The sequence below is a fragment of the Peromyscus eremicus genome, chromosome 1 (genome assembly GCF_949786415.1).
Source record: "Peromyscus eremicus chromosome 1, PerEre_H2_v1, whole genome shotgun sequence".
In the NCBI taxonomy this organism is placed as follows: domain Eukaryota; kingdom Metazoa; phylum Chordata; class Mammalia; order Rodentia; family Cricetidae; genus Peromyscus; species Peromyscus eremicus.
The window spans coordinates 188,233,619-188,261,561 of NC_081416.1; the positions used below are offsets into that span (position 1 = coordinate 188,233,619).

Below are 27,943 nucleotides of genomic sequence, written 5' to 3' on the forward strand. Positions count from 1 at the left end.
CCCTCTTCTGGCCTGCAAGCATGAATGTAGGCAAAACACTGTATACATAAATAAATAAATCTTTAAAAAAAAAAAAAGAAATAAGCGCTTTTCCCCTTGTTACATTTATAGCATTTTATTTTAATACAAACTCTAGGCTATTGTTTAAAATTTAACCCTTCATTAAAACTCTCACAAGTTTCTGATCTGTATGGTTATATTATGCATACTCTTGTGATTCATAAGCAGAGGATAGTAGAAAAAGATATGTTACATTATGTGAATGGTATGTTTCTCTCCAGTATGAATTTTCTAATGTCTCCTAAGCTTGGAAATCTGGATAAAGGATGCATCAGTTTTTGCATTTGTATGGTTTCTCTCCATTATGGATTTTCTGATGACTCCTTAAACTAGAAGAGTAGGCAAAAGATTTGTCACATTCCTGACAACTATAAGGTCTCTCTCCAGTATGAACTCTCTGATGTGTTCGAAGATGTGAGTCCCGGGTAAAGAACTTATCACATTCCATACATTTGAAGGGTTTCTCCCCAGTGTGAACATTCTGATGTCTTCTAAGATTTGAGCAACTGGAGAAGGATTTGTCACATTCCTTACAACTGTAAGGTCTTTCTCCAGTATGTATTCTCTGATGTCTTCTAAGATGTGAGCAACTGGAAAAGGATTTGTCACACTCCTTACAATTGTAAGGTCTATCTCCAGTATGAATTCTTTGATGTCTTCTAAGATGCGAATAGCGGATAAAGGATATGTCACAGTCTTCACATATGTGAAGTTTCTTCTCTCCAGTATGAAATTTCAGATGGTTTCTTAAACCACAAGATTGGGCAAAAGATTTGTCACATTCCTTACATTTGTAAAGTTTCTCTCCAGTATGAACACTCTGATGTATTCTAAGATATGAGTGTTCAAAAAAGGATTTGTCACATTCCTTACATTTGTAAGGTTTCTCCCCAGTATGAATTTTCTGATGTCTTCTAAGGGTTGAATTTAAGGTAAAGGATTTGTCACATACCTCACATTTGTAAGGCTTTTCACCAGTATGGATTCTGTAATGCCTGTTAAGACGTGATAATTTAAGAAAGGACTTACCACAGTCTTTGCATTTGTGAACCTTCACTAGAGAATGAGTCTTCCTATGCCTACTCAATAATGAATAGTGGGGAAAGGATCTGTCACAGTCATTGCACTTGTAAAGCTTCTCTATTCTATGGAGTCTGTAATGGGTTTTAAAGTGTGAACGCATATGAAAGATGATGCCACATTTTGGACAACTATAATGTCTCCCAGCAGTATGCACTTTCTGATGACTCTTGAGAGTAGAACAGTGGGCAAAGGATTTGTCACATTCCTTACATTTGTAAGGTTTCTCTCCAGTATGCCTTTTCTGATGGCTACGAAATGCTGACAACTGAGGAAATGACTTCTCACATTCTTGACATTTGTAAGGTTTCTCCCCAGTATGAAGTCTTTGATGTGTTTTAAGACTTGAAAGTTGGGTAAAGGATTTTTCACAAACATTGCACTTGTAGGGTTTAATTCCAGTATGAATTCTCTCATGTACAGTGAGGCTTGAGCCAGTACTGAAGCATTTCCCACACTTCCCACACCTGTGTGGTGTCTCTCCAATGTAGACTGATTGTTGCAAAAGACTGGATACAGAGCTGAAATAGCCATCATATTTGTCTTGCCTGTGCTCTTTCTTTGTAGTGTCGAGTCCCTGATCTTGAGTAATGATGGAATACAAATTTAAAGATTTCTCACAGACTATTGATTTGCAAGAATCTTCTCTAGTGTTCATGCTTTCATGTTGATGTGGCTTTGAAGAGTCAACGGAGGCATCCCTGTGGTTACTGCATCTGTAGTCATTAGACTTTTCTGTAGTTTCAATTGTTCTATAAAGTGTACAAGTAGAGGGGTCATGAAGCACTTTGTCAACTTCATTACACCGATAAGACTCCTTTTCAGTCTTCACATGTTGATGGACAGGATCACATTTGCAATAGTTCTCTGAAAATGAGCACAATTCAGATTAATAGGGCTCGTTCCAATAATGAACATGCGATAAATGACTGTCTCCCTAAGTTCTCTTTTAAGATAAGTGAACCTGGAACTCTTTAGATTAGACCTCTCAGTAAAGGACAGTTTTCATTTACTCTAATTATATGGATTCTCATAAAAAAAGCATGACAGCCTTCAAAGGTCAGTGATTTATAACATATCTCATGTTTTTCAAAAAGCAATAATTGGGAAAAGGATGGAAAAAATAATTGACAACCCTGAACTGGATTTGGAATCAAGCACACTGAGTGGTTATATTTAGAATACATGTTTCAATCGTTAAATATGTTTTCTTGGAAACTGACAAAGAAAAGTTTAATCCAATCCCAGGTTCACAGTATTTATACTCACTAAGTATAAGACAATGAAGAGTAACATTCAGAAGACCCAATTCCTTTCAAGATTATAATCTTACTTACAAGGTTTATTTTTCTCTATAGAAAAACACAGTAGATTCTACAAAGTTTTGAATGCAAAGACAGAATTCTGCCAGACATCAGAGAATATAGATCGTTTGAGGCAGGGCTGTCAGGCAGGTGTTTGGGCACCTATTGCTTATTTCTATCCTCCACTGTCTGAGCTCCACACACTGCTGTGTTTCTTAGCTTTCCTCATAGGGTTATTCTCAAGTCTACTCTGTACCTGGACTCCTGAGATTATTTCCCAGAAGGGTGGATGTGTATTTTCACTGGGAAGAAAATGAAGGAAGTAATATGAAGATATGCATACAAGGAAGGCAATTAAAGAATAATCCTACTTCATGGACTCATGTTAGCCTTAAAACATTGTGATATCATTCCAATCTGATTTCAATAGTCAAATAAAACTGCATTTTGTATTAGTATTAAGTCACCATCATTCAGGTGCATAAGACACAACGTCTTCTAACAGTTATTACAACAGACAGAATGCATCCTGCGGCAGGACATTACACTAACTTAAATGATTAAGAATCCTTTCAAGTAGAATTCAACATCACAAAAACATTCTCAGCTCTTGCTTTCTCATTCACTTGAAGCCTTCAGTGTTCTCTTGATCATTCACTAGCCCAACCTGGTTGTGGCTCTTCTCTCCTCTCCACATTCCAGGGCAATCTCATTCTTTCCAGACAGGCGATCAGGCCTAAATTGCATACATAATCCACATGTTCTTTCAGGTAGCCCGTGAACCATGCTAGAACTTTTAGAAAGAATACAGAAGTCTAACACAGTACTGCACTCAGTACATGAAAAGAAAAAGCAGAGGAATTTAAGATTTCTAGATTGATATTTCTTGTAAAATTCTTCACTATATTTACTGTTTTCAGTTTGTATATCTTGAACTTTTTTCACAATTAAAACCATGTCAATAGCAATAACAAACATGCAGCTTTAAGGTATGAGTGGAAATATTATCTGCTACTGAGTTTATAGATGAATCTTGGAACCAAGATGAAGGGTGGATGACAACTCTGAAATAGAAAATGAAAAGAGAAAACTAAATAGCATGAAAAAGTTCTTTCCTACTACTAAACTTTGCCTTGTCTCCTGTTGGTTTTTCAAGACAGCTTAACAGATTTTACATCCTATGACACCTGAATAAACAATGAAGGGTTAGGAATTCTACAAGCAAAATGTTCTCACCCACAAAGACCAGGTTGTTGTAATTCTCCAACATCACATCAATGTACAAAGCCCTCTGAGCTGAGTCCAGGCATTCCCACTCCTCCTGGTGGAATTCCACACTCACATCCCTGAATGTCAACAGACCCTGAAACAAAAAAGTATGGTTTGATCATGTGCTACCTGGAAGTGCTTTCCCAGATATAAGGAGATGAAATGTAGATGAGCGAAGATAATTACTCAAAGATAAGATTTCCAATACAATGACATTCTATCATGAAACAATAGTCTTACAAGCAGTATACAATAAACAAATACAATTAAGGTCTGGACAGTCATGTCTATCATTTATGGATTCTGTGTTTATACACAGGATCACAGCAGACAGGTCTCAGAACGAAAATTCAGGATGAGGAAATGTGCTTTAATGCTGTTCCTTTAGATCATGGCAAAATACAGACACAAATCAATCCTGTGTGTACCTGGGCCTTACATGACTCTATTCTAACAGGCTCAGGTGGAAAGTTTAAACTCTAGGTCCAATGCCACACCATTAAATAGCAAAGGGGTAGGTATGGAAGACAGAATATATGACTGGTTTTATAGACAGAGTTTTGTTTTTTCCACAGTAGCAAGGATTGTAACAGTACTACATACGTCATTTTTAACATTAACATATGAGATAAGTAGTCTATGGAATTAATTTTATGAGTACATGTGTACCACTGTGAACAGACAGAAAAATTGGCACCAGTCATATTGTTTTGATTCAAAATTTTCCTAAGAATATGCATAAGCCAACAGAGACAAACAACAATTCCAGAAGTTTTAAAGAATACTTTTAAAAGAGTATTAAAAATTGAGGGAAGTCCAAAAACACACCAAAAATGTTTAAGGTATAGCTAAGATAATCTGTACCAGTAACATTTTGGATAAGGCTCATAGCAAGAACTTACCAAAAATTAAATTAATTAAATACCAAGGAAATAGAACTGCAAACAAAAAATGGGCAAATGAACTAAATAGACACTTTTCAAGGACAGAAACTCAAATGACCAATAAACATTGAAAAAGAGCTCAGGATCCCAAAAAGGCCACCATGGAAACAGAAGTCAAAACTATTTGGAAATACTGCCTCACCCCAGGCGGAATGGCTATCATCAACTAACCTGACAACAAATGTTTGAGGGGATATGGAGAGAAAGGAAGCCATATTCACTGTTGATGGAGGAGAGGTTGCAAATGAATACAGCCATTGTGGGAATCAGTTTGGAGATTATTAAAGAAATTGAAGAGAGAAATAACATATGACTCAGCTCTTTCACTCCTGGCCATATACCCAGAGAACAACACACCCCACTACAGAGATATTTATATCCCATTGTTACTGCTGTTTTAATCACCAAAGGAAAAGTACTGGAATCAAACTAATTATCTATCAACAGATGAATGGATAATGAAAATTGTATAAAATGGAGGAAAATTCAGCTATAGAGAAAATTAAAATAAAAACCTAGAGGAAAATGGAGGGACTCAAAATGGGTAATATTAAGTGCACTCACACACTTCATTCATACATTCAGAAAGAAGACACAATGTTTTTCCTTATATGCAGAACCTACCCAATAATATATGTATATAGAAGCAATGTATATGTGGGCAATGTATAACATGGAGAAAAGAGAACAGGAAAAGTTAAATTATCAGGGACTGAATGTAGGTAATGGACACCAGTTATGAAAAAGGATATAAAGCTAATTGCTTTTCTAGTTCTAATTCTGTCAAAGGTTTTTGGGGTTTTGGTGCTAGATAAGGAAATCAAAATATATTTGATTGTGAAAATACAAAATCACACATAAGGTGCTAGAGCTTCTGTTCCCTATGATGACTCTAACTATATAAAAGTACAATGAGTTGTATAGTCTTTAGGTCTGCTTAATTTCAGTGTGTGATTTTGTTGTTTCCCTGTTTGCAGAATAGCTCATAATAAAATTTTTAAAAAATTATCAGAATCAGAAAATGAAAGGCTTTTAATACATCAAAGTATAACATATTTAGATAAAGAGTGGAAAGGACCACTGACCTGCGACATGTTTACTGGAGAATCAGCCACTTCTTACGGTTTCTCTTCTTTGAGTTTCTCTTTCAGAAACAATGAATAGATGGTCACTTCCCTTTTAAATCAAGGGGTCAAAAAGGGAGAGTGAAAATTAATACTGAAAGTTGTTAGAGAACAATATCAAACCACGTGAAAAGACACAAGCAACAGAATTCTACCAGGTGTCTAGTCAATGATATCAAAGCAGGAGATCATGGAAAGATTTGAAGCTTGAAGAGAAAATTACCATCAAGCATCTTGCTGCACAAAGAAAACTACTCTGTAGTCATCTACACTACTCTCTTAAAATTGATAGACAATTAAGTGCATGTCAAGATAGTCAGCAATTAACACAATTGATTTCACTAAAGAAGCATGACAGATAATAAATTAGAGGCAAAACATATACAAGAGAGTCAGAGGAATCATTCATGAGAACATGGGAAATAACCAATTTCATGTGAAGAATAGAGAAATACAGGCAAATGGGAGAATAATCATCCATGGGCAAGACAGCAAACCACTATTTCTCAAAAAGAAGGAGGAATACTACCAAAAATCCAACCAGCAACAATAAAAACAAAACACAGGAAATAAAAACTCAATAAAAAAAAAAAACTAGCCACACAAAAAATCAAAATAGAGAATCCTCAATTAAACAAACTCTCAAGTTAAACAAATTCAGCACATGACCCAGCTGTTCCTTTCCTTGGTGTACACTCAAGGGACTTGACATCCTACTATACACATACTCTCTCACCCATGTTCAATACTAGAAACTGGAAACAATCTAAATGTCCTTCAACTGGATAGTGGAAGTTTGGGTTTGGTACATAAACATTATGGAATACTATTCTTGTAAACAAAATTGAAATAATGAGCATTGCCGGTAAATGGATGGACCTAGAAAAGACCATACTGAGTGAGGTAACCTGGACCCAGAAATAAAGACATTGCATATTCTCTCATAGGAAGTTCTTAGTTCCAAATCTTCAGATGTGAGTACACAACCTGGAATGACTGCAGTAACCAGAAAAGTAAGAAGAGATCACAGTGTGATGTCGGGGGGAGTAATAGGGATGGAGTAACAGGGAACAAGTGATCTGAAGGGGGAAATGGGAAAACAGGGATGAGGATTTAATTATGGAAAAGGGACAGATATAAACACAGAAGAAAAAAGATAAAATAACAGTAAGGATGTCTGGAAAATTCATAAGGAATCCATTTATTCCTTGATTGTTATCCATCCATCAAAAACAAACAAAACAAAACAAAAAAAAACCCTATAATATCTAAGTCTCTGTAAACATATACATTTAAAGTGTAAATGAAAATTTCCCAACTGGACTGATAATGCTCCTCACAAGAGCCACAGAATTTCTAACAAAATGACCAAGACCAGGTATAAGAAGCCTGCTTTGAAGTTGTTATTCAGAGGTGTTCTAGAGACTTCCAAACATTACACAGTATTGCTGTTGCCCATGGTTCCCTCCTAGAGGCAGAAGTTGAGTCTCTAGTGTTGAAGAAGCCACACACTTCAGACACAAATACTAGAGAACTCAAGATGGAACTGACCTTAAAGCCTCCTCTCTAGGGACTAGCTTTCATGGTATCAGAAGGTGACACATAATCTTCCAAAGGAGGGAGCTAAACAACTGTCCTACCCAGCTATGACATCTATGAACCACAACAATGATCTGTACTGCATGGTAGCCCTAAGGGTACAAAAGTGGCACACATAATTAGGTTGTAACCAACAGCTTCTAATTGGATTAAGACCCTCTCGACAAGAGGAAAGTCATGCCTGGTACTTGAAACCTAGCCTGTTTCCCCAGGGCTAGTAAAGGTATGGATCTTGGAAGAGAACCTACAACCAGTACTTTACTAAATCAGCGTAAGTCCTTACTGAATTCTAAATATTTATCCTAATTTCCAACAGACAATAGGGGACAGTATAGAGTGTATCAGGCTGTCAGTATACTTGATTCTTATCAAAACTCCATTGGCATTATATTCAGGAATGGAGACAAAAACACTAAAAGATAGAGAATGTGCTAGAATATCCAAACTCAAAAATTCTGAAAATAAATAAAACTAGAGGTATTAATTTTCATCATTTTTATAACAGATTAAAATCAAAGAAATGTAAATGACTTAATAATGGTATGAAAACATGATCCATGATGTGAATGAATAGGGACAGCATCACTCATGTGCATAGTCAAATGGAATTTTATTTGACTCCATTATCAATTCTTCTGAAGAAAGTTTTCTCATGCCTACATTAAAATAATCTTGAGATGTTTCTCAGTGGAAGTCTCCAGAATTATTTCTAGTGAAACAGAATGTGGGAAAACTGATTTCATGTCCCACTTCCACATTCACTTGATCCTCTTTCCACTCCTTCACCAATGTCTCCACCATACCTGGATCCTTAGCTCCTGTCTCCTCTCTCCTTCCAGGACACTTTGTTCTGCTGCACAGGTGAACAGGTCATGGTGATCAGTTAGCCCTGCACATGGGAAATAGATGGTTCAGGAAGCACCTGGATTTCTACCACAGGACTATGCTAAACAGATGAGGAGAAAACTAAATACAGGATTATAAAATGATTCCAACTGTCCTGCAGGATCAGAATACCAAAAACAATTAGAAAGCATTTTTAGTTATAATAACTGGAATCCCACTTCCAATCACAGCTCAGTCAAAACTCAGGGGCAGAAATGGTACTGAATGATTGGGAAGAGAATATTATACACTATTGAGGTTCTTAAAATGATCATGGACCTAAGGAATACACATTAAGAAGAGAGAAGATACCATGAAAATTTTCTTTTTTCCTCTGAGGATTTCACTTTGTTCTGTGGGATGTGAGACTCATTCACATAAGTTCACACAGTGGCAGATTAGTTTGTCAAGAAATACTGAGGAGGAACAAGGAAGACTGCAAGCAAACAATTCTCAGCCACAGAAACTATTCTGCTGCAATTCTGCAATATCCAGTGCCAGTACAAAGCCCTCAGGGATGAGTCCAGGCATTGCCACTCCGAGAGAAGTCCACAGTCACACCACTGGCTGTCAACAGACCACAAAAGAAAAAAAAACAACAGTTTGAATTGTCTTGTTGGTGCACAAATTTAATCTTAGCACTTGGGAGAAACAGGTGGGTGGAATTCTGTGTTTTCCAGTCCAGCTTGGTTGGTCTACATGGTGAGTTTGGGCCAGACACAGCAACACTGTGAGTTCAGGTCTCAAACACAGCAAATACAAGAACCAAAAATAACAGTTTGGTCATGTGTCCAGGGTCAGAGTGCTTTTCTTGGACTAAGGAGACAAAAGACTATTGCAGACATTTTTCTGATGTAGATGCATTATCATAATTACTCAAAATATGCTTTCTAAAATTATTCTATACTATAATGCATTTAAATGTCTTTTGTCATTTTCTATTTTCCCCTGAAACAGGGTCTTTCTGTCCTTGAATACACTGTCCATGTAAAACTTGCCAGCCTCTAACAGACCGCACTCCAACTGACTCTTCCGAGTGTTGGGATTAAAGGCCTGTGCCACCAGGCCTGGCAAAGACACTTTTCAGAATGCTGTATTTACATCCCCGTGTGCACATGTCTCAGATGGAAGATTAATTGTGGATAAAGGTTTACTTTTAAAAGGAAATGTTTCTAAGTATACTGTGGAACTAGAAAAAAAAAACAGTTTCAGATTCAATGAAATTTGCAGGCGTTCCTTTCATGGCTATAATCTAAAAGTTCTTGGAGATTCCAAGTCTGGAGGTAAATTCACTCTCTTGAATCGGGAATCGGTATAACACGGAAGTTAGTATGGATGTTTGTAAATTTCAACCGTTTTGTCATTTCCATCGTAGTAAAGAGAATCGTGTTTGCAAATCTCAATAGATAAATTCAAATATTCGATTATATTATTCTTACAAGAATATTTTGGTAATCAGAAGATCAATTAAAAACAAAACCAACCAAACAAACAAAACAGACTTATACCATATACCAAGGGAAGACACCCACAGCAGAACTTCAGAGCCGGCTTCCTTATGAACAAAGAGAAACTGCTTGCACCCCCGGTCCCTCCCCTCCCGTGTCCCAGCCCCGCAGCTCCTCTGACCTGGGAGGTTCCAGGGCCGCCGGGCTGCGGTTCCCGCCACTGCGCTGCTGACTGGTGACTTTCCCAGGCCGCCCCGCGCGGAGACTGCGGCTCCGGGGAGGTTTCGGGTCCCCGCGACACCCCGCCGTGTCCTCCGCTCCCAGGTCTGCACCACGCGGTTCCCCACAGTGCAGGACCTGGAGCAGCGACAGGGAATGGGCACTCTTCACTGCTGACATCGGATACTGACCTACCTCCCTGTGCTCACTTTGTGTCCCAGCTTCCGTTTACGTCACCTCTTTAATCCCGCCCACACTCCACTCTTTCCCTACACCCAGCCAATGCGCCACATCCTCCCAGCGGCTGTTTCCGGTTGTGTGTCCCCGCCCCACTGAACCTTCCCTCCCACTGGGTCTCAGGCTGCTTTCCTCACAGCTCCAGCTGTCAGGCTGCCCTGGACCAGCTCTGCACAGCCTCCCCACATGCTCGCTACCAGCCTGGACCAGGACTGGATCTAGGAGGACGCTGCACCCCGATATCTCACCACCACAGTGAGTTCCGAGCCCTTCAGATAAAACACAGACAGCCTAACCTCAACTTGACTACATGACTCCTGGGCTACATACATACCTACACAAACGATAACACGCTAAATTCAGATGCCAACGTCCCATCGCTAACACAAACTTGACAAACAAAAACAAAATACTGCAATTGTACCTTGGGGAGAGACGTTTCAAGAACTTTGAATATGAATAGAAATGGTGTCTCCAGAAGTCAGTGGACTGAGTTCATGCCTGGCTGTACTGCTGTCACCACTATATAGTGGTCTTGGTATTTTACTAACTCAAACAAGTTCTTTTTAGACTAATGCTAAAAGTATATTTACATAAAATATAGAGAAACACTTTTAATGCAGTGGTGAATGCAGAGACCCTTGCTGTCCCAGATGCAGAAAATGAGTAAGGTATGTGGCTCCAGCCCTAAAAACGTCAGTTACACCATCCTATCTATGGCTCCGGGAACACTGAGGAAGGGGAGTTGGAAAGGAAATAAGGGAAGAGGGGGAAGGACTAAAACTTGCTATTCTCTAGACTGCACACAGCTGTTGTAATCAGTAACCAACAGCAACTGTACTGACCTGCATTGACCTCACACTAGACCACAATCAATCTAGGAAAGGGAAAGGCTCACAGGACCCACCTGAGCGAGTTTGGGATTTTTCTGTCAGGGCCTCTCTGCAGCAAACTCCACAGGCATTTGGGCTCCACGTACCACAAGAGTTAGCTGCTTTCACACATTCCCTGTGCAGAGGTCTGGGTCTTTGCCTTCTTCTCTCCAGGCGGGTTGTGGGCTTTCCCTGAACCCCCTCCTCTGGCTGCCTTGAAACCCTCTCAGGCTTCTGCTGTTCTACACAGCAGCAGTCAGCTTCACATTTCCCCTTCATCTGATCACCATTGTCAGCAGATTTGGTGAGACAATTGGGAGTTCTTTAAGAGAGCAATTAGTTGAAAGAGAGAGTTTTTTCCACGTTAAAAAATGGGAAACACTATTGTGATGGAAGGAGTTAGGTCTCTGTATGGTAATGTGCTGGATGGTTGAAAATGGAGCAATTTAATGAGAAGATAATTATTTTAGATATGAGTGCTAAGGTATAAATTTTAGAAAAACTTATTAAAACAGATCATAGAGATAGTCATACCAAGACATAGGTAAGTTTAGTAGGCATAGTAAGTTTAGTAAGCATAGGTAAGTTTAGTAAGCATAGTAAGTTTAGAGAGGAACAGCCTAAGGTTTTCAAACAACCAACTTTAATTTATCCAGTAACCTTACAGGGATTGTCAAATGATAGATATTCCCAAGGCTGTATAAGACCTGATTGGACTCCTTTGGAAATGTTAGATTTAAGTAGATACAAGGAAGCAATAGTCTCATGTGGCCTGCATTCACCTTTTGTGAAGCAGATATTAAACATCTGGACAACTTGTAATAGAATTATTTCTCAAGACTGGACAGACTTGGTTATAGCAATCTTGGAGCCTGGTCCTCAATTACAATGGAGGACCTGGTGGAAAGATGAGGCTAATACCACTGAACAATTAAGTAGGGCTAGAGGTGTGGAAATCTCCCAAGACTAACTTTTTGGAGATGGAGATTATGCTAATGTACGAAGACAATCTATATACCATGACCACACCTTGGCTCTATTCCCTGCAGCATTTTGAATGCTTGGGACAAAATTGAAGTAGGAAAGAAAATTGAGACATTTACTGAAGTTATACATGGCCCAAAGGAAACCTACACTGATTTCTTACAAAGATTGACTTCAGCAGTAAATAGAATGATACCAAATTCAGAAGGTACTCAAATATTAATTGAATCTTTGGTTTTTGAGAATGCTAATGCACAATGCAAAAATGTTATTAGGCTGTTAAACAAGATCAGCACCCTTGGAGAAATGGATCTGAGATATAATGAACCATGATGATTCTTATATAGGAGAGGTGATTTTCAGAGTTTTGAATAAAAATATATGTTTCAAGGGTTTCAATTGCAGTAAACAAGGTCACCTAAAAAGGGATTGTAAACAGTGTGTTCCTAGAAACAATGCCTTTTCTAAGCATAATCCAAACAGAATGCCTTTCCTATCTGTATTATGCAAAAGGTATGACAAAGGTAGGCATTGGACCAATGAATGTAGATCAACAAAGGACAGTGAAGGTAACTTTTTGCCATTGGGAAATGGCTTGAGGGGCGTGTGAGAGGTCCCTATTAGAAATTTGGTTCAGTCCCTTCCTGTCACTGTGGAGGAAGTCCTTCCCAGAGCAATTTAAAACCTAGGGTCATAGTTTATCAAACAGCATGACTATTCAATCTAAACTAACTTATAGGACTAACAAATGCTTCTCATTTGATCAGATATAATTAGCCAAAAGAGAACCTCCCCAAAGTTAGGTTTGGGGTAGGGTTTTGTTTTTGACTTTTCAAGAGAATGAAGACTTCCAGATAAGGAATCTGAAGACTATTGGACAAATGAGAATGAAAGGGAGAAATTAGTAGCCATCTTAAAAGACATTCCTTCCCCTTCCCCCTTCTTCCTCTAAAGGTATTTGCTGACCAGCGTTTTTTGAATTGACCAAAAGTTGAACCTGTGGGAAAGATAAGGCTGGGACAATAAATCTGTGTATCCTAGACTTGGCAAAACAAGACAGAAAGAGTAATGGGCTTGATTGACCAGAAGTTGAACTCGAAAGAGAGTGTAGGACTGCAACAATAATTCTGAATGTGTCAACAAAAACAGGACATAGGGAATAAAAATGTATGTCTCTATAGATACCCAGAACCCTGTTAGCAATTAGCAACCTTATGCTTACCCCATCCCTAGTCCCCGAGATATGTAACATTCTGCATGTGAACCTTTCCTATATAACCCCTTAAAGTGAGTGCTCTGCACCTTCCCTCTTTTCACCTACTGTAAAGTGGTGTTGGGAAGGTCCCTGCCTAGGCCGGAATAAACGAAACCTTTTGTTCTTACATTGGAAATCGGCTCCTTGGTGGTCTTGTTGGAGGGAGGGGGAGAGGCTCACACGCGGCCATTACAGAGACATGTAAAGAAAAAGGACAAATTATCCAAAAATATGTCTCAAGAAAAAGAGTAAATTGGCCTATTGGTATATCACATCTAAAACAGGATAAAATTTCATAAATCTTCCCAGATGTTTGTTTCTGTTGTTCTCTACAGACACATATTGTAAATGGTCTTTTTGTAATCCCAGTCAAATTACAAATTAAAGCTGGCTTTGAAGTTGAGCATGGCTCTCTCCTCTAAACCCAAGCATGCTTGTTAAAGGAAAATGCAAAATCTCCATCTCATGTCAGAAGAGCCACCTGGTAAGGAACAAAAAAAACCCCAAAATTTAGAGACTATATTTTTTGTGACTAATCTCATAATCCTTTGGTTTTTATTTTGACTCTTTGAAACTTTTTCATAGGCATGAATATTATCTCAAAATTTATAAGATTAATATATATATTAACTTTTATCATGATATTAAAGGTCATGTAGAATACTAACTAATTCTAGAAAAAGACTTCATCTAGCTTCCTGTACATGATTTCAGGTTTGAGTTTCTATCAAGCAACTAGGAATTGTTTTTGTATTCTGGATGTACATAACAAATACTGATCCTTTAACCTCTCTGAGATCTGCTGCATATGAAATTTAAAACGTTTAAGCTTCTGCAGTGAACCACAACCATGCCTAATAGCGACTTTGAAGTCTCCAAAAGAAGGATGAGGCCCCTCAGTGACAATTTCACCAGAACTATGATAATGCCACTAACTGAAAAACACCACCTAAAAATTGGCTTTGGACTCCAAATTGCTCAGGACAAATTCAAGGTGGCTAGCTGAGATGGTCCAGCCTCACCACTACTCTAGCCAGGACTTGAGATAAGCCCTGCATTTCCCCATTATGCAGAACTGGATGACAAATGACATAGCTAGCTCTCCCAGGACTTGAAAATCAACCCACTTTTTTCAGGTTCCCTTAAAGATGCTATTACCCCTAAACAGAAGGAAGTAATTTTAAGAACACAATGCCCTCATTCCCAAGAGGTGGGGTGGGTGGTTATTGGTCATTCAATGTCTTATAGGTATTTGTCATTGTTTAGGAGGGTTGGTTACAAGTTGTTATTGGTAATGGTCAGGAAAAAAGCTGGAAAAAAAAGGAGATTAGATTCTGGATTCTCATTCTAAAGAAAAAAGGGAGGATATAGATATGATAGGATATAATTACGGAATCTACTTTTAAACCAAAAAACACTACTGGTTCAAATACTTTACGTTGGCTTGGATTTTTGTATACTGATACAAAAGTGAAGTTATTTTTGTTATTATATATATGTATATATATATATACATATATATATATATGTTAAAGAAATGATAGTATAAAAAGGTAGATTATTGAATCTACTTTTAAACCAAAAAAGGAAGTATTACTTTTAAATATTTTATATCAATATGGATTTTTGTATATTGATACAAATTTAAGGTTATTTTTGTTAGAAGATACGGCATACATTTCTAATCTTGTTCAAAATACTGTACCTATACAGCTCATTTAACAATGTAATGCAATTTGTAGTCCTTGAAATTTAAAATTAAAAACTATTTAGGATAATAAAGAAATGAAGATTAGTAGTCACCATTACAATTAAACTTGTAGTCATATTAGATATGTTTTCAAAGTCAAACAGAAATATATTTTAGGTAGATAAATGGTCTTCAAACACTTCAGAGATCTACAGAATATGGCCTTTAAGATATTTTAATAACATAGGTTCTTTTTTTATGACAATGAGTCATGTTGGTACCTGGCAGCACCAATTTACTACAGAGAAGATGATGGGCATTGAAGAAATTCCATATGGAGTTTACTTTCTTTGTGGCAAAAGTTAGCCCCTGGACAAGAAACTGCCCTTCCCTCAACTACTGACAGTGTGCTGTCCAAATTGGCCAAGTAGGACACAAAAGAAAGTGACTGCCAAACTTTACCAAGACAAGGTAGGACAGCCCTTTAGAATATCCTGCTTCACAGAAAAGTCTGTCAGATATGCTAGGCCAGTAGGTCAAAGATGATACCCCAAAATTACAGAGGAACTTTGGGTGACTGTCCAGGCAACCAGCTGATTCTGTCATTTCTCACATTTTTTGGAAGTCACTTTCTTGCACTTCCTGCTTACTCAGCTAATATTATTTCCTTCTCAGATCGCTGAGGGAAATGAAGACTAGATAGTTATAGTTTTCCTTGTTAACAAATTCAGATAAGACATTCATATAAGGGATTTAAAGTAAATAAGATTGCTAGACATAAAAACACTGTTTGGGGTTAGTAATACAAGTTAGGATAGAAAGTGAATTAAGTACAACATTTTGGACTCACCTAAACAGGGTAAATAATGGAGTATTTTCTCTGAATTTGTCAAATGCTAATTGACTAGACATTGTTAATATAATTCTTGCCTGTATAATATTTTATATAGTTATTGTACTCATTGTATATAGTTTTTCTATGTTAGTTATAACCTTCTCTTTGTATTTTAGACAAAAAGGGGGAAATGTAGTGATATTTTGTTTGTTTTCTGACAAATAAAGCTTGTCCAGAGATCAGATGGTAGAGCTAGCCACTAGTCAACCATAGGGCTCTGGAGGTCTATACAGACAGACAGGACATGATATGGCTAGGTGGAGAGGAAGTGATGAGGCAGGGTGGAGAAAGGAACTCAGCCCTATTCAGTCTAAGGAATTGGAGAGGTGATTGTAGTTGCTCCTTTACTTCTCTGATCTTTCAGCTTTTACACCAATATCTGACTTCAGGGTTTTTTATTAAGACTAATTAGGATCATGCTATACCCAAACATATTCCCCAGACTTATGCTAGAATAATTAGGAAAATCATTAAGTCCTTTAGTAGTGTGGCATACCTCCTCATAGGCTACACTTTCTCCAGCTCCTCTAGGAGTCTATATTGCCTTGTGTCTGGTAATAGGTCTACAGGCAACTACTGCTGGTCCCTGAGGAACATCAATATTATCTTGGTTGGAATATCCTTCAGAGAAAGTCACTTCTGGTGCAGCAGACAATGAAGGATTATTTTCCTCAGTAAAATGTGGAAAAGGGATGAGGCTCATGGTACTACTTCCTCAGGAGATATTAAACCCTTGACAATCTGATGATTCAAGTTCTCAGCCATAATAATCTTGCCCCACATCCTCACCCCAAGTGACAGGATGCCGATCGTTACCAATTAATGCCCTTACTTCAACTGCCTAAACTGTCTGAGGATGGGACTTGAATTTTTGCTGTAATTCAGCCTGCCGTATAATGAGGGCTTCAGTCTTATTTTCTGCATCTTGAGTTTGGTGGTTGCTGAAGAGAAGATGCTCTTCCAGGACACACTTAGAAAACTTTAGACTGTTTATTTGCATCTGAAGCCAGCCAATTTTATCACTAAGTTCTTTGTTGTCCTTCACAATTTTCTGTAATGACAGAAGTTGGTTAGTTTTATGATGGAACACGTACCTATCCTTCATTAATTTATCCAGAAATGCTAAGAACAACCAACCAGCAGCATCATTTCCCTTATTTTCTCCCAAATCATCAAAAGTTTCATATACAGTGTCCCCAAATACATTACCACTCACAATTGGTGAATCAGGATAATAAAATGCATTTATGTCCTTAACTTTGTAATATAATTCACACCATGGACTTGCAGTACTCTCCATGGTCACAGAAGAGGGAGTGACTGGAGAGACTCCAGTATTCTGAATGTACTGGTAAATTGAAAATCCTATTCCAGATACTTAGAGGATTCATCCTTATACTTCTGTTGTTCTAGAGCCACTTCTGGTTCCAAAATCTGTACAGTCAATCAGGTTTCTTTATAGTAACACAACTTATAGAATGAATCAATCTCTCTCTCTCTCTCTCTCTCTCTCTCTCTCTCTCTCTCTCTCTCTCAATATATACGTACACACATATATATATGAATATATATATATATGAATATATATATATGAATATATATATATGTGGAATTTGTTGGAATTACTTACAGGCTGCTGTCCAGCTAATCCATCAATGGCTAGCAGTGAACAGAAAATTCAAACATCTAGTTATTACTCTGTCCACAATGTTGGATATCTTAGCTGATCTTCAGTATATACTGGAATCCCAAAGAAGTAGGCTTCAGTGCCAGTGAAGGAATGGAAGTGCTAGTAAGAAAGTGAGCCCACAAGCAGGCAAGGAGCAAAAGCTTCATTTCTTCCCTGTCCTTATATAAGCTTCCAAGAGAAGGTGTGGCCTAGATTAAAGGTATAACTTCCAGCCTCAATATCTTTTTCAAAGGTGTGTATCTTCCGACCTCAAAGGTCCAGGCTACAAGTGGATTCACCCCCTTTAAACCAAGCAAAAATAATCTCTCACAGATATGTGCTCCATTTCTGAATTGTGGTTCATTCCAGATGTAGTCAAGTTGACTACCAAGAGTAGCCATCACACCTAGTAATGCCAGAAACTACAGCTCTAAAATTTCACTAACATACCCACATAATGTGAGCTAAGCAACTTCAAGTACAATGAGCTTGCCAAAGTGGATGGGGAAAAGCCCACTTCAACCAACCATACACAGAGAACTACAGACAACTGGAAAATGCTGGGAGCAGAAGACATGGTCTCCCCTCAGGAAGAGCCCATCAATTGGTTATTCTGTATCACAGCCTTGGAAACATTCATACAAATAAAATTATATGGACAGTGAAGGTTATATTTAGGAACATATATTTTTCTTTTCTTTCCTTTGCTTCTTTTTTGTTTGTTTTTGTTTTAGTGGCTGAGTTTCTCTGTATGGCCTCACTGTCATGGAACTTGGTGTGTAGATCAGGCTTGTCTTGGACTTAGAAATCTGCCTGACCTCCTCCCAAGTGCAGGGGAAAAGGTGTGTGCCCTGACAGCCCAACAGGAATATATATGTATACCAATATACATATATGTATGCAATAACAGTTACTGAAATAAGTGCCCATGAATTTAAAAGAAAGCATGAAAGGGTATGGGGGTGGAGAGATTTGACAGTACGAAAGGGAAAGGAGAGATGGTGTAATTATAATCTCAAAACATTTAAAGTAAAAAGAAATAAAACAAAGGAACAAACAACAATAAACCCAAAGTCACACTAAACAAACAAAAAAGTTCACATACCTATCAGGAAATGCAGACTAGAACTCCTTAAGCCTCCATGCTGTCCTAGCTACAATGTCCATCATCAGGAATAGAAATGATAACCAGTGATGTCCAATATGGGGAAGGAGGTCAAACACTGCTGTTGGAGTAGGAACTAGAGAATCAACTTTTGAAATCAGTGTGTATGTTCTCAAATAAATGAATAATTAAAAGGAAAGAAAATAAAACAACACACAACTCTTTTGTGAGCCAATTACAGAACTGATCCATGGCACTATTCCTGTGGAAACAATGACAAATATCTACTTACCACAGATAAGAAAGCAATGAAAAATCAAAATTAGGAAACTAATGAAGTCTAACTTGATGAACCAGTGAGGTGTTTTGTTTTGTTTTTTGTTTTGTTTTGTTTTGTTTTGTTTTGGTGTGTGTGTGTGTGTGTGTGTGTGTGTGTGTGTGTGTGTGTGTGTGTTTAGGTATGTTTTGTCTGCATCAATGTGCGTTCCTTGTGCTCGATGAGGGGAGAAAAGGGCATTGGATGTCCTGGAGTGAGGTTGCATATTGAGTTCCCATGTAAGGGTGCTGGGATTTCAACATGAGTCTTCAGAAAGAGCAGACAATGCTCTTAACCACTGAGTCATCTCTAAAGCCAAGTAGAACAATGGGTTTTATTGGGGTAACTTACAAGAGTGTGGGTGAGCGGTTACGTATAGAAGCCCAAACGACTCAATGACAGCTGCAGGACCCTGTGAGGGTGATGGCTAATGAAGCTGGAAACCTGGAGATCACTGCACAGCTTGCAGGCAGCTCAAGGGAGGTTGGAAGTGTCCTTCAAGCCACTCACTACCTCCTCCAGGCAGCTTGTTGTCTGGTCCAGGCAGCTTGACTGTGTCTGCTTCATGGCTGCTCTGAGCATCTTCTGTACAGCTCAGCTGTCTGACAGTGTCATCAGTCATTACCAATTGTATATGCTTGACACAGGAGGGCTCTAGTGAATCTTGCAAGTTTCTGTGACTTCCCAAAGCTAATAAGTTTTCTATTCCTGAGCTTTAAGAGCTTCTCTGCAGGACTGAATGTATCACCTCCCCTTAGAGCAGTGTCTCTCAACCATTGTGTCATGCATGATCCCTTTGGGGTCTCATATTAGGTATCCTGCATATGAGATATTTATATTATAATTTATAACAGTAGCAAGATTACCACTATGAAATAACAACAATTATATGGATGGGGATCACTGCAACATAAGGAACTGGATTAAAGGGTTACAGCATCAGCCAGCTTGAAAACCACTGCCTTAGAGCATCACATTCCTTTACCTCACATTTCATGCATGCCCTGGTTTTTAAGGAGATTTCTTCAAGATGGAAGGATTTAATCTCAGAGGAAACTGATACACAATACCCATTTCTGGGCATGAACTCCAAAGACTTGCCGTTTTACCAATGAGCACTTGCCCATCAAGTTCATTGATGCTTTATTCACTGTGTCTAGGAAATGGAATCAACGTGGATGTCCATGAACTGAAACATGGGTGAATGAAGACATGATACTTATCTATATAACCCATAATATTATTCAGGTGTAAAGAAAAATTAAAGTGTGAAATATAGATATACATGTAAGAAAATGGAAAATATGGTGAGTTCAGATACCTAGGCTCCAAAAGGCAAACATCCCATGTTCTCTGAAATCTGTGTGTCTAAGCTACAAACTTGGTTTTGTGTGTTCAAATAAGATGACATGTAGAAGCCAGGGATCTAGAAATAGACCATTAGTGGGGAGATGGAGGAAGAGAGGATAGATAGTAGAGTACAGGTGCTATGAAATTAGAGGGTGGGAATCCTAGGGGCAGGATGGCTCAAATTTGTAGTAGAGAGTGGGCTGCTGAAAGATCAACTCAAATGAGATGTCTGTGAAGGAGCTACATGGGAACCTATCAAATTACAACCCAAGTTTAAAAAAATACAATAAGAGAGGATAGGAGAACATATGTTATAAGAGAATGGGGCATTGGATGATGTGTGCTAAATGTTTAACTGGGGATGGGGCAGGGAGAAGGGATGAATTGTGGGTGGATCACTCGAGTAAAGATTTGTGAAGAAGCCTCATGAAACTTTGAACGTAAGTATCCCACATGGGAAAATAACGCTGCTCCCAGTCACCAGAACTATTTAATGGAACTCTCTGTATCAGGTACTAGTTATCTGCCTGGGACTCACTTGTTAGGGAGGCTGCACTGTCACCCTAAACAAAGCCAGTCATTCCCAGTGCTCTTGCTTGGGACCATAAGTACACGGCATAGCTGAAGACACCCAACACTTTGGTTGCAAGATAGAGAGAGAGCAATATTGAACTTACCAGGCAACTCTCCCTGCTGGCTAGCTTTTCTAGCACTGTAAGGTCCTGTGCAGGCTGTTGGCAGAGAAATTATGTCAGTGGTCTTACTTTCCCCGGGGCCATGCATCTTACAATACCAACCTGCTAGTGAACTTGTGTGTATTGGTGCAAAACTGGCACCACTGTTTATAGACATAAACAAACACTCTCTTGATTAGATTTCAAGCCTGCACCACAGAGAGGAATTCATGCCATGGTTAAAAAAAATTTAAAAAAAACAAAACAAAACATGACTTGGGAAGTATAGGTTAAAGGGTAGAACCTATTGATGTTTTGACAATGATCATGAGCGTTAATTCACCGTCTAAATATTCATGTTTAAAATTATCACTTTGTACTACTCTACTGTTGGTGAAAGAAGTCTCCTCTAGCAGGAGGTAGTTGGTAATGCATAGACTCAACTCTTCAAACACTACTAAGGACAAGCAACTATGTAAGATGGTGTAACTACTGTTTCATCATAGCTGAGGGTGAGTCCTAAGTCTCCTTTCCCTCAGTGAAGGTGAACTGGCAGTTACTGGGAGCTATATGATCTTATTATCGAGTTTCAAGTAAATTCTTCCCAATTTTTCTTAAGTATTTCAAAGTGAATTCCTACATGCTCTTGGGGATTTCTTTGTTTTTCTTATTGTTTTGGTTTTTCAAGACAGTTTCCCTGTGTAGTCCTGGATGACATGGAATTTGCAATGTAGACAGTGCTGGCCTTGAACTCATAGGGATACACCTTCTTCAGCCTCCAGTTAGCTGGGATTAAAGGTGTATGTCATATCCTTAGCCTTTGGGGATTTTTTTTTTCAGTTTTCTTTAAGAAATATTCTACTCACTCTACATAGCCCCCACAGATCCCACCTCCTCCCTCCTCATACCCCCCACATCTGGGGATTTCTAAGTTGTATGTCAGCATTGCCATGTCACAGTCACAGCCTATCTCTTCACAGTCAGTTACTTTCTTGCTATTTGTATGGTTTGACTCTAGTATGAAGACTTTGAAGGTGAATAAAAGAATTTATCAGTGTTTTCTTTGATGAATTTTCTTTTATCTCTGCAATTTCAGCACTATCTAAAGGTTTGTCAAATTCAATGCATTTGGAGAGGTGTAATCTCCAATGGACAGAAAGACATGGGGAGTATACACTCCCTACCATTGTGCAGCACAATTAGAGAGAAAACTAAAGGTTTTGTCATATTTTTTATGTGATTCTATTAGGATTTATTTTGTTTTTGATGAAGAGTTTATGTAGTCCTGTCTGTCCTGGAACTCAGTATGGAGATGATGATGTCCTCCAATTCACAGACATCTTGTCTCTGCATCCTGAGTGCTGGGAATAAAGGAGTGCACCAGCACACCTGGTATTCTTATGAATTTTTGGATATTGAACAAGATGTTTTTATTACAGTTTTAATCAGGGGCTGGAGACATGCCTTATTGTGTAAGAGCACTGTTTGTCCTTTCAGAAGACCAGTGTTCAATTACTAACACAGGCACAGCAGTTCACAATGGTCTGTAAGTACACATTCAGGGGATCTGATGACCCCTTCTGTCCTCCGCCTGCACCAGGAATACATGTAATTCACAGACACACTTGCAGGCAAAGCACGCATACACATTAAAAGAAATAAAAAGCTTTTCCCACTGTTACATTTGCAGAATTTTATTTAAATATAAACTCTAGGATATTTTTTTAAATGTAAACCTTCATTAAAAACCTTTACAAGTTTCTGATCTTTATGTATCCATTTTGTGTACTGTTGTAATTCGAAAGCAGAGAATACTGGAAAAATGCTATGACACATTATTTACAATGGTATGTTTCTCTCCAGTATGAATTTTCTGATGTGCTAAGAGGTAGGAGCACCTTGTAAAAGATTTGTGACATTCCTTACAACTATAAGGTCTCTCTCCAGTATGAACTCTCTGATGCCTTCTAAGGGTTGATTCCTGGGTAAAGGATTTGTCACATTCCATACATTTGTAAGGTTTCTCCCCAGTATGAACTCTCTGATGTGTCCTAAGACGTGAGGCCTGGATAAAGGACTTGTCACATTCCTTACATTTGTAGAGTTTCTCTCCAGTATGAATTTTCTGATGATTTCTAAGGGTTGAGTTCAAGGGAAAGGATTTGTCACATAACTCACATTTGTAAGGACTATCTCTAGTATGAACTCGCTGATGTGTTCTAAGACTTGCAATATGGATAAAGGATATGTCACAGTCTTTGCATTTGTAAAGTTTCTCTCCAGTATGAGTTTTCTGATGTGCTCTAAGATACGAGCAGCTAGTATAAGACTTGTCACATTTCTTGCATCTGTAAAGTTTTTCTCCAGTGTGAACACTCTGATGTCTTCTAAGGGTTGAGTCCCGGGTAAAGGCTTTGTCACATTCCTTACATTTGTAAGGTTTCTCCCCAGTATGAATTTCCTGATGTCTTCTAAGGGTTGACTTCAAGGTAAAGGATTTGTCACATACTCCACATTTGTAAGGTCTCTTTCCAGTATGAAGCCTCTGATGGATTTCAAGACCTGAAGGCTGGGTAAAGGATTTTTCACAAACGATGCACTTATAGGGTTTAAATCCAGCATGAATTCTCTCATGTTCAGTGAGGTATGAGGCAGTCTTGAAGCATTTCCCGCATTTCCTACATTGGTGTGGAGCCTCTAAAATGTAGACTGCTTGTTGCAAAAGACTGTATAAAGAGGCAAAAGAGTCACCATTTTCTCCCTGCCTGTGCTCTTTCTTTGCAGTGTCGAGTCCCTGATCTTGAGTAATGATGGAACACAAATTTAAAGATTTCTCACAGTCTTTAGTTTTCCAAAGTTCTTCTCCAGTGTGCATGCTTTCATGTCCATTTAGGTTTGATGAGTCAATAGAGGCATCCCTGTGGTTACCACATGTGTGTTTATTAGAGTTTTCTGTAGTTTCAATTGTTCTATAAAGTGCACATGTGGAGGGGTCATGAAGCACTTTGCAAAGCTCATTACACTGATAAGATTCCTTTCCAGTCTTCACATGTTGATGGTCAGGATCACATTTGCAATAGTTCTCTGAAAATGAGTACAATTTAGATTAATGGGGCTTGTTCCAAGACTGTCTCCCTAAGTTCTCTTTTAACATAAGTGAACATGGAACTCTTTAGATTAGAACTCCCAGTAATGGACATTTTTTATTCACTGTAATTATATGGATACTCACAAAAACAGCATGACAGCCTTCAAAGGTCAATGATTTATAAAAGATATCTCATCTTTATTAAAAATCTCTAACTGGGAAAAAGATGGAAAAATAATTGACAGCTGAGAATTAGCTTTGGGATAGAGCTCACTGGGTGATTATATTTAGAATACATGTCACTATCGTTAAATATTTCTTCTCAGAAATTGAAGAAGAGGGCGTTAATCCAATCCCAGGCTCAAAGTATTTATACTTCCTAAGTGATAGGCAATGAAGAGTACAGTTCAGAAGACCCAATTCCTTAAAGATTAAAGTCTTACTGAAAAGCATCACAAGGTTTATTTTTCTCTATAGAAAAACACAGTAGATTCTTCAAAAGTAATGGATGCAAAGACAGTATTCGGTTAGACATCAGAGGCTCTAGATCATATGAGGCAGGGCTGTCATGGGCAGTTATTGCATATGTCTATCCTCCACTGTCTGAGCTCCACACTCTGCTGTGTTCCTTAACTTTCCTCACAGGGTTATTCTCAAGTCCACTCTGTACACTGACTTCTGAGATTATTTCCCAGAAGGGTGGATGTGTATTCTCCACTGGGAGAAAATGAAGGATGTAATATGAAGATATGCATACAAGGATGGCAATTACAGCATAATCCTACTTCATGGACTCATGTTAAGACTTAAAATTTGTGAAATCATTCCAATCTGATTTCAGCAGAGTCAAATAAAACTGCATTTTGTACTAGTATTAAGTCACCATCATTCAGGTGCATAAGACACAATGTCTTCTAACAGTTATTACAACAGACAGGATGCAATCTAGGGCAGGACACTACCCTAAGTTAAATGACCAGGAATCCTTTCAAGTGGAATTGAATGTAGCAAAAACACTCTCATCTCTTTCTTTCTCTTTCACTGGAAGCTGTCACTGTTGTCCTGCTCATTCACTAGCCCACCCTGCTTGTGCTTACTCTCTCCTCTCCACATTCCAGGGCAATCTCATTCTTTCCTGACAGATAATCACACCTCCCTTGCATACATAATCCACATGTTCTTTGAAGCACCCATGACCCATGATAGAACTTTTACAGAGAATACAGAAGTCTAAGACAGAACTGTGCTCAGTACTGAAAACACAAAGCAGAGAAATGTAAGCAGGAATTCTTGATTGATATTTCTAGTCAAATTCATTATATTTAGTATTTTCAGTTTATGTATCTTGAATTTTTCTCTCAATTAAAATCGTATCAACTGCAATAATGGACATGAAACTTAAAGATATGAGTGGAAATATTATATGCTACTGAGTTTATACATGGATCTTGGAACCCAAATGAAGGATGGATGATACCTCTGAAATGGAAAATGGAAAGAGAAAACTAAATAGCATGAAAAAGTTCTTTCCTAATACTAAACTTTGCCTTGTCTTCTGTTGTTTTTTTCAGGACAGCCTAAGAGATTTTACGTCCTATGAAGTCAGAACAAACAAAAGATGGCTTAGGAATTCTACAAGCAAAATATTCTCACCCACAAAGACCAGGTTGCTGTAATTCTCCAACATCACATCAATGTACAAAGCCCTCTGAGCAGGTTCCAGGCATTCCCACTCTTCTTTTGAGAAGTTCACAGCTACATCCCTGAATGTCAACAGACTCTGAAACAAAAAAACTAGGGTTTGACTATGAGCTACCTGGAAGTGCTTTCCTGGATATAAGGAGATGGAATGTAGATGAGCGAAGAAAATTACTCAAAGTATGATTTCCAATACAGTCACATTCTATCATGAATGTTCTAACTCTGTGAAAATAGATCAAACAATAGTCTTACAAGAAGAATACATGAAAGAAGGAATACATTTAAGGCCTGGACATGGTTATCTATCTGTTAGGGATGCTGAGTTCACGTTACACAGTATCACAGCAGACATGTCTCAGAAGTAAAATTCATGATGAGGAAATGTGCTTTAAATGCTGTAGCTGTAGATCATGCTAAAACACTGACACAAATCAATCCTGTGTGTACCTGGGCCTTACATGACTCTACTCCAACAGGCTCAGTTGGGATGTTTAAACTCTAGGTCCAATGCCACACCATTAAATAGCACAAAGTAGATATGAAAAGCAGAATATATGACTGATTTTATAGGCAAAGAGTTTTGTTTTTTTTCCACAGTAGCAAGGATTGTCACAGCACTATATACTGTCAATTTTAACAGTAACATATAAGATAAGTAGTCTATTGAATTAATTTTGAGACTATTTGGTCCGCTATGAACAAACAGAAAAATCTGCATCAGCCATATTTGGTATAATCCAAAATTTCCCTAAGAATATTCATAAGCCAACAGAGACAAACAACAATTCCAGAAGTTTTGAAGAATAATTCACTTCACTATCAAGAGTAATAAAAGTTGAGGGAAATCCAAAAACACACCAAAAAATGTTTAAGGTATTGCTAAGATAATCAGTACCAGTGACATTTTGGATAAGGCTCATAGCAAGAATTCACCAAAAATTAAATTAATTAAATACCAAGGAAATAGAACTGCAAACAAAAAATGGGCAAATGAACTAAATAGACACTTTTCAAGGACAGAAACTCAAATGACCAATAAACATTGAAAAAGAGCTCAGGATCCCAAAAAGGCCACATGGAAATGAAAGTTAAAACTATTTGGAAATACTGTCTCACCTCAGGCAGAATGACTGTGAAAACTAACCTGACAAGAAATGTTTGTGAGGATATGGAGAGAAAGGAAGCCATATTCACTTTTGATGGAGGGGAGGTTACAAATTAATACAGCCATTGTGGAAATAAGTTTGGACATTCTTTAAAAAAATCAAAGAGAGAAATAACATATTTTCAGCTCTTTCACTCTTGGTCATAAACCCAGAGAACAACACACTTCACTACAGAGATATTTATAGCCCATGATTACTGCTGCTTTAATAACCAAAAAAAAAGCACTGGAATCAAACTAATTATCTATCAACAGATGAACAGATAATAAAAATTGTATAAGATGGAGGACAATTCAGCTATAGAGAAAATTAAAATAAAAATTTGCAGGAAAATGAAGGGACCCAAAATGTGTAATATTAAGTGTGGTCATATACTTTTAGAATGAAGACACCACATTTTTGCTCATATGCTGAATCTACCCAATAATATATGTATATAGAAACAATGTATATGTGGACACAGTATAACATGAAGAAAAGAGAACAGGAAAGGTTAAATTATCAGGGACTACAGGTAATGAACACCCGTTATGAAAAAGAATATAAAGCTAATTGCTTTTCTAGTTATAATTCTGTCAAAGGTTTTTAGGGTTTTGGTGTTGGGTAAGTAAATCAAAATATATTCAATTGTGAAAATATAAAATCCCACGTGAGGCTCCAGAGCTTCTTTTCTCTATAATGACTGTAAATGTATAAAAGTACATTGAGTTGTATAGTCTTTGGGTCTGCTTAATTTCAGTGTGTGATTTTGTTATTTGTCTCTTTGTAAAACTGCTCATAATAAAATTTCAGAAAATTATCAGAATCAGAAATTAAAGGCTTTTAATGCATCAAAGTATAATAGATTTAGATAAAGAGTGGAAACAACCACTGACCTTTGACATGTTTACTGGGGAATCAGCCATTTCTTACTGTTTCTCTTCTTTAAGTTTCTCTTTCAGGAACAATGCATAGATGGTCACTTCCCTTTCAAATCAAGGGGTCAAAAAGGAAAAGTTGAAATCAATAC

General features: G+C 37.9%; 1 pseudogene; it reads right to left on the bottom strand.

Annotated features, from left to right (window-relative positions):
* Positions 1-98: 98 nt before the first annotated feature.
* LOC131903568 (zinc finger protein 91-like) lies at positions 99-27,923 on the bottom strand (annotated as a pseudogene).
* Positions 27,924-27,943: the final 20 nt, after the last annotated feature.